This window comes from Mchenga conophoros, linkage group LG17, assembly GCF_057382185.1.
Source record: "Mchenga conophoros isolate Kocher_MC1m ecotype Shallow Benthic linkage group LG17, M_conophoros_male_GT1.1, whole genome shotgun sequence".
In the NCBI taxonomy this organism is placed as follows: domain Eukaryota; kingdom Metazoa; phylum Chordata; class Actinopteri; order Cichliformes; family Cichlidae; genus Mchenga; species Mchenga conophoros.
The window spans coordinates 11,701,320-11,709,291 of NC_140542.1; positions in this window are offsets into that span (position 1 = coordinate 11,701,320).

Sequence of the window (7,972 nt, forward strand, 5' to 3'; positions counted from 1 at the left end):
TTTAAAAAGTAATAATGTAAGAACATATACAGAAAATACAATCTACACACAAACAAAAGAGCTGGCCAGTGGCTCACAGGAAACAACATTTATGCATTAAATTATCTGTTACCTCTGAAAAATTCCCTTTGTGTTTGCTTGTTTGCAAATCATATCTAGTGGATGTTATTGCTACAAAGTACATGCATATTATATAAATACAGTATTACATAACAGCAGCTCTTTACTTTTTTGCCAGCGGCTGTGGGTTGAGACGTTGATTCTGATGATGCACTGATTTTGCTATCTGTGAATTAAATGAGAAACTTAATAATCACCTTTGGCATTTCTAGTACACTTAAGTGCCTGCTTACAACTGAGGACACTTTGGTCAGGGACGTTACTTGAACTAAACAACCCATGATCCACCATTAAAGAATAAAGACTCACTCACTTATAATTAAATAAATACATGCAATATATCCATCCATTTTCTCCCACTTATCCAATTCAGAGTCATGGGAAGGGGCTGGAGCCTATCCCAGCTGCCATAGGTCAAGTGGCAGACTGACAACCGGGACTGGTCGCCAGTCTGTTGCAGGGCTAACACTGAAAGATAGATAGCGATTCACACCTAAGGCCAATTTAGAATCAACACTTAATCTAACCCCTCTAACTGCGTGTCTTTGGACTGTGAGAGGAAGCTGCAGTACCAGGAGAGAACCCACAAAGACATGGAAAAAAAATGCAAACGCCACATAGACAGGCAAGATGGCGGATTCGAATCCAGGCCCTTCTTGCTAAAACACAACTGAAAATGTAAAAAGAGAGAAAAAAAACTGCAATTTTTCTTTCAGCTGTCAATTAGTAGAGATGCAGGCCCTCAATAATTCCCCCAGAGTGTGCTGCATGGACTTCAGCACCTGTGATTCCCACGGTTTTGGGTTTAAATGTCTAGGAACACTTGTTAAGCCTTCAATTGTGATTAGAACACCCAAGCTACTTGCCAAGGTGGTTTGTAAATGCTAATGTATTTTTGCCAAAATGAAAGTAGTCAATAATAATAATAATAATAATACATTTTATTTATAGACGCCTTTCAGACCCTCAAGGTCACCTTACAGTAGCATGTAAACATACCATAAAAAACATAAGAAAAATGACAGAGCATGAGCAGAGAGTGACAAGAGCATTGACAAGTATGGCGGTACTGTGTGGTGTGAGTGAGGGATGAAGATGGTTAATATTACGGAGATGAAAGTAGGAAGACCGAGTGATATTATTTATATGTGCTGTGAAGGACAGAGTGCTATCGAGAATGACACCAAGAGTCTTAACCTGAGGGGAGGGTGTGACAACAGAGTTATCAATGGATAACGAAAGACTGGTTGGAATTGTAGTCAGTTTTGATCTGGTGCCTATTAAAATGAATTATGTTTTATTGCCACTAAGTTTAAGAAAGTTATGAGTAAACCAGAGCTTGATTTCACTTAAAAAGTCAGAAATGGATGTGGGTGGGAGAGTAGCTGTGGGTTTGGAGGAGAGCTGGGTGTCATCTGCGTAGCAGTGAAACTGGATGTTATGCTTCCTAAAAATATTACATAGGGGTAGGAGATAGATGATAAAAAGTAAAGGACCCAGGACAGAGCCTTGGGGTACACCGGAATTAACTGGAGTAGATACTGATCTGTGAGGGAGTAATTGAACAAACTGTGAGCGGCCAGAGAGATGACCATCACCCGGGAACCTTAGCGTGACGCATAGTAGCAGGGCTGAACGGTGACATGTGACTTGAGCACCAGAACACAAGAAAGAAAGTAGAAAGCCAAGAGTGTGCCACACATTTATGTCTGTTTATTTATTTCAAGGTTTTGAAACCACTTCATTTAACAGAAAACTAAAGCTCAGAGACATGAGAAATGCGCTCCACATCTGATTACATCTGCTGCATTTACTAGCATTATAGTATTATTTCAAACAAATAAGTTAAAAGGTGATACATATAGTTACTTTGTTTTTTAGATTGCTTGCTGTCACTTGTCTAGTAGGGTTTTCCAAGACCATGCTGGATGTGTTCCCTTTTATTTTATTTGTGTAGGTAAATCTGCAGAAGTTAAACAGTACATTTTCTCTGAACAATATTTGGTTGGTTTGGAAGAAAATCCCTTATTTACTTTCTCTTTAAACAACAGCGTGTGTTAAAAAAACACAAAACAAGGGGGAACAGTGTGAAATTGAAATGAAGAGGTTCAAGTTGCAGAAAGGAATTGTGTGTTTAGTCACTCGCAATTTTGTGCACGTAGACCTGCTGAGCTGATTTCCTGAAAAACAGGAGTGGTAGATGCAGAGACGCACAATCAACACTGGAACTCACAGGTGAGTCAAGGGCAGAGGGCCACTGCAGTATTTGACTAAAGCCCGAGGGCCAGATATATAAACAATGCATGTGCCTTTCCATGTGCATAAACTGCTATTTACAAGTGTGATAAAAATGTGCCGGCCGCACATATATTTCAGTACACATATACGCTCGTTAACATAAACAGAAGTTAAAACAGAACAAATGATTTATACTGAGACGGTTATTACTGTGATATTATCCCTATTTTCCTGCTTTTCAACCTACAATTTTTTTACCAGGTCGTGTTGTATCAATTCTTATAAGGTGACTAATTATGGGTCTATATTTTATCTGTATTTTCTGCTGAAATGGAAATGATGATCATTTTTTGGCTAAAGGGAAGAGTAGCAATGATGTGCATATGTGTAAAACAATGAGTGAGCTTTATAAAGAGTGGATTCGTAGCTTTGTTTAATCATCCAGTGTCAGGTGCCGGGTTTAGGAACATAAATATTTCAGTGTGTTTGGTTTTTCAGAAATATGTCAATCTCTCTCTCGCCTGTAGAAGATAACATCCCATCAGCAATGGATGTGTGAGTTTAACGTTCCAGTCTCTCCTCCTGTCTCTGTGATTGATATGGATGGATGGGTGGATGGATGGGATGTGAGGTACACTATACCTATGCAGCTGGCTACACCAGCTGTGTAGTGGCCTCCCTCCTGCTTTACACATTTAACTGCAAGCTGAAGCCTTTGTCAACACTTTCAGGCCTCTTAAACAAACAGATATGCTTGTGTGTTGGGCTTTGAGCTCTGTCAAATAAGTCTTGAGTGCACAGCGGTGCACTGTTGTCGAACAGATCCAGTGTAGACCCTAACAGAGGATAGCAGATGCTGCTATTGTGATGTTGACATGCTGCTTCCGCTGTGTGGCCGCTTTAGACAAGGTGATGGGACGAAATACCAATTAGCTCAGGCAGCAGACAGCACTTTCTGTTCAACTAAAGTGCATAGCAAAACCATCATTAAAATGGTGCCTGCAAGAAATGCCTGTGTGGGGTTGTGTCAGTGTGTCAGGGCAAAGGGGGAGAAAACAAGAGCTTTACTTTTAACATCAGGGGCCATTTTGTACAGACAGCGCTCAAAAATATTTAAGTACAACCTCAATCTTTTCATGACCTTTAGTGAATTAGAGGTACACTCGTCAAAGTGAAATGTACTCATCATCATCTGCTCTTTTCAGTTCAAAAGAGAATTGCAGAATCCCAGTGCTGCCTGATGAGACAAAGCAAACCACTATGCTGGGTACATTCTGGTCTAAGCAACTAATAGCTGGAATTAAAGGGGTGGCCGCTCTGATGCAAAATTAGAACCTGTCTATTTAAACACCGAATGCAATCTTGCTAGTGAGCAAGTGAACTATCCGGCTGGCAGTTTACTGTTGCTCAATGAGAGACTGTCTCTTTAGAGCATGTGTAAAATGATGGTAGGAGGCTGTCAACACGACAGCAGCAGGTAGCCATTTGTGTTTTAATCAACAAAAGTTCAGTTAAGCTGGGAACACTCTACCGGAAACAGTCTAAGATTTCACACATTTACTACAACATGTTTTTTTCTACATGGTCTTTGCTAGTATTTTCTCCTCTGTGAGAGAGGAGGACAAACTTATAATAAATCACACCTAAAACGACTGTTAGCAATGACCTGATGTTAAAAAACAAAAAGAAAGAAGATTCTATTCAGATCAGTTCATAGATAGATAGATAGATAGATAGATAGATAGATAGATAGATAGATAGATAGATAGATAGATAGATAGATAGTTAGTGCCAGCCACCAACAGCCAAGGCAAAATTTTGTGTTATATTTTTGCCACACGCTCAGTGTTGGAGGGCCTTCAGTCTGGGCATCTTTGTTTTTCAATACCAGACATCACAGATGTGGGGGAAGATTTGACTATGAAACAGTGGACACTGCACGCTGAATGACAAGTAGCTAAGTGACCATGCCATTTATTTTTCTCTATTTTGACACTAATTGGGGATTATAATTCGCAAAATTAGTATGAATATGAAACTACCTATTGAGTGCACATATAAATATGCCATAGAAGCGTTTCCCATAAACCTTTCACAACTCCCTTCAACAGTTTTCCAACCAGGAATCTGCATCATTTATATGCGCTGCACACAAAACTAACTGGACCCAGAGGCACTGAACATTAATCCTGGAATAATGCACAAATAGTAAAACTCTTCTGGCTTTTAAAAAACCGAGGCCATAATTTGCAGACACTATATAGTGCATGACCTCATTTGGTTCAGTCAACCGTCACCTGTCAGGTTAATAGTAAATGCTGAACTACACCTGCTTCTGAAAAAATGCGTACATGCAGACAGTGAGCATGAAAAAAAACTACAGAGTTAAGAAAGTCAAATATCACTTGATGTGTGATGAAAGCATGCTGTAAATTTAATGTTACATTAGCTATGAGTTTAAACTTTAATTGTAGGCAGCCAAGCTTCACTGTGTAGGTTGTGTTTCACACATGAGTGGACTCGGGCTTTTTACTTTTCCTCACATTAATTAATTACTAATGTCTCCCGTTTAGGTGGGATTAAATAATGCTAAAGAGATAAATAAACATATGGGCTTTACGTTTAGCTGCTGATTAAATCCTGTTATGCGTCTGTAGTCTAGGTCAAAGATCCTGCCTGCATTATTAATCTCAGGTGCAAGATGTCATCTCTGATCTGTTCAAATGTACGTGCGTCAGTGACACCGCACACCAAAGGGAAGTCAAGCACCTGTGAAGGTTAACAGTCATCACCTCAATTTGTCTGCTCCTCCCATCAACTCCAACTCGTGTCAAAAGCTACGGTGGATGAGGACTACATGGATGAGTAGCGTTTGATGAGATGTGAGTGGTGGAATGTATTACCAAATGTCAGCATGTCTTTTCCTGGATACAGCCGTGTCAATTACACACAGGAAATGAGCGCTTACCACTGCACGGAATATGCAGCTCGGAAAGATTGAAAGACATCACTTCTGGTTATGACATAGTTTCAACTTTGAGGTCGTTGAATGTCCAAAAACCGACTCAACTGAGTAGGCAATCCTGAAGTTGTTAAATAGGTTGTAACCCAGTGTACAGGAGGGAAAGGCATTACAACATTTCCCCCATCTTCACCAAACTAAAGAAAAAGAAATACATAAAATAGCAACAAGATATTCACACAGCCTGAGTAATTAGGGATTTGGAGGGTGATTTTCAAAGAAAAATGGAAATGGAGGAGTGAAAATAATTCTGCCCTACGGTACATATTCCTCCTCCAGCAAAAGGAAAAGATCCCAAGGTAGTACGCCCATAATTATGATGTTTAACAGCACTCTGCTCATTGTGCAATTACTACACTCGGTTCTAAAAACTCATCCAGCAGAGGCAGCTATAGCCATAATTCATTACCTCAAGCTTGTGAATAGCTCTCTCTCTCTTTTTTTTTTCATTCCACAGATGACTCTAGCCTCCCATGTGACAGTGTGAGTGGGTGGCAAGAAGAGCGCTTTGATTAGAGAAGCTTTGACCTTTAGTAATCTGTCAGTCAGAGGCATCAGAGGCTAGAAAAGCATGTCTAATTCACTGTAAAGCGTCTTGATTAAAGCCTCCATCTGAAGTTTCCTGAAGATGTTTGCTTCACCTTTATTTGTGCATTCATTTTCTGTTTTGAATTTGAAGAGAAATTTGCCCAAAGGCAGAACAGTTATGCAGATGATGACCTTGGACATTTAAAATAAACCTTTAAAAAAATAAATCACTCAAAACAAGAAACCAGACAAGACGGGTAAGGTAATTTGTACAGGCTTTCAGTTGACTAAAAGCAATTGCAAACACATTTTGAGCATACTGAATGGATAAAAGAGAACTTTTTTTCTTACCATATGTGTTGCTGTACTTCTCTGGACACCTGAGAGATCTCTGCTATCTATCCTCAGAGGTCTGGTGGGTCAATATCCCTGTGCAATGTCTGATTTGTATTTCCTTGCCTAAACCACTTAGAGTAGTGATTTATAAGGAGCGGTTTTATTTTAAAATCAATTTTTGACAGAATGAACCCCAGAGCAAATATTTGAGAACTGGAGCGATGAGAACTTTATTAGAGACACGGTGCTCTTATTGAGCTACATCTGAGGTGTCTGAGTTGATTTTCACAAAGATGTGAGAAAATCTCATTACTATAGATAAAAGTTTTTAGTATATTTCAGTAGTTTTTCTACAAAATCTGCTTCTACAAAATTGCTTGATTCTGGCTATAAACTGAAGTGGTTATTTGTGAGGTGAATTTTAGGTATGAAGTCAGGACTACACTAAATCTCAGATTCTATCAACGTGATGAGCAAACATTGTTAAATAATTTTTCTAGGCTGAAAAATGAAAAATCAGAACTCTAAAAAGTTCTGATCAACATCATTATTTTTGTGTTTTTGCTACTATTAAAATAAACTCTAGCAGCAGTGGCACAATAAAATTAACTACAAGGGAAGATCATGTGACTAGCTAGTTTATTGTGATGGTGCTTTGTTTTCTCTATTATTATGTTGCTCTTTGTTGTTTGCTGTCTCCTCTGTTTGTTTTTGTTTGTTTGTTTGTTTGTTTTTTCTCCATACAGGTGACCCAGGAGTTTTTTTTTTGTTTTTTTTTTTCTCTCTCTTCCCCCCCCTTCTCACCGTCTCTTCTCCCCTTTGGTTTTCTTTCTTTCTCTCCCCCTCTCTCTCTCATTCATTCCCCCTGTCCTATTTATTAAAAAAAAAAAAAATGACAAAGGATGAACTGAAGCTCTGCCATCACGTAATGTCGCATACTGCTGTTTCTGATGTCATTTAAGAAAAAAAAAAAAAAAAAAAAAAAGGGAAGATCATGGTCTCGGTTAAGGGTACCTTGTTGAGTTTTGTTGTAAACAAACCAAATTTATGCTAGCATTCAGGGTTCTTTGGTAAACATCCTTGAGCTTTAACAAACACATTGAATAGATTTCCATCTATTCATCTAAAGGTTTTTACAAAAACACAGTTAAGCCTTTTTTGTTTGCATGCTTGTTTACTCCAAAGAGCAACCTCTGGTTAATGTGAAACACAGTTCCTCTAATGGCCACTTGAGGCTGACTTCAAAATCAAGTCAGGCCCCACTGGCGTTTTACATGCCCATTCAAGTTTCAAATCCCAACTTCTGACTTATTCAGGGGTGCACATTATATTCCAGAAAAAGTGATAGGAATATTGCTTAATACTTATAGACAGAGCTCTCCGTATGACTTAATGAGTCAATAGTGGAAGTATAGATTAAAGGTTTACAGTTTTACTGCTGCTTACTTTTGGTATGTTGGACTTTCCGAGCGGAAAATCCGACTTGAGGGAGCGGTCCCTAAAAAAAATCTGATAGGGAACTTGAAATTTCCGACTCCCACTGTATTTACAAACCCACCATAAGATGGCTAACTACAGAGGTGCAAAAACCAGTTTGTTTCCTCCCTTCATAACAACTACATGATGGCTGTGGGAAATGCAAATACCCATTCTGGAGTTATACTAGAATGAATTTAAGTTATTGTGTTGTGTGGTAGTGACCCTCCAAGAAATAGTTTCAGCTTTTGA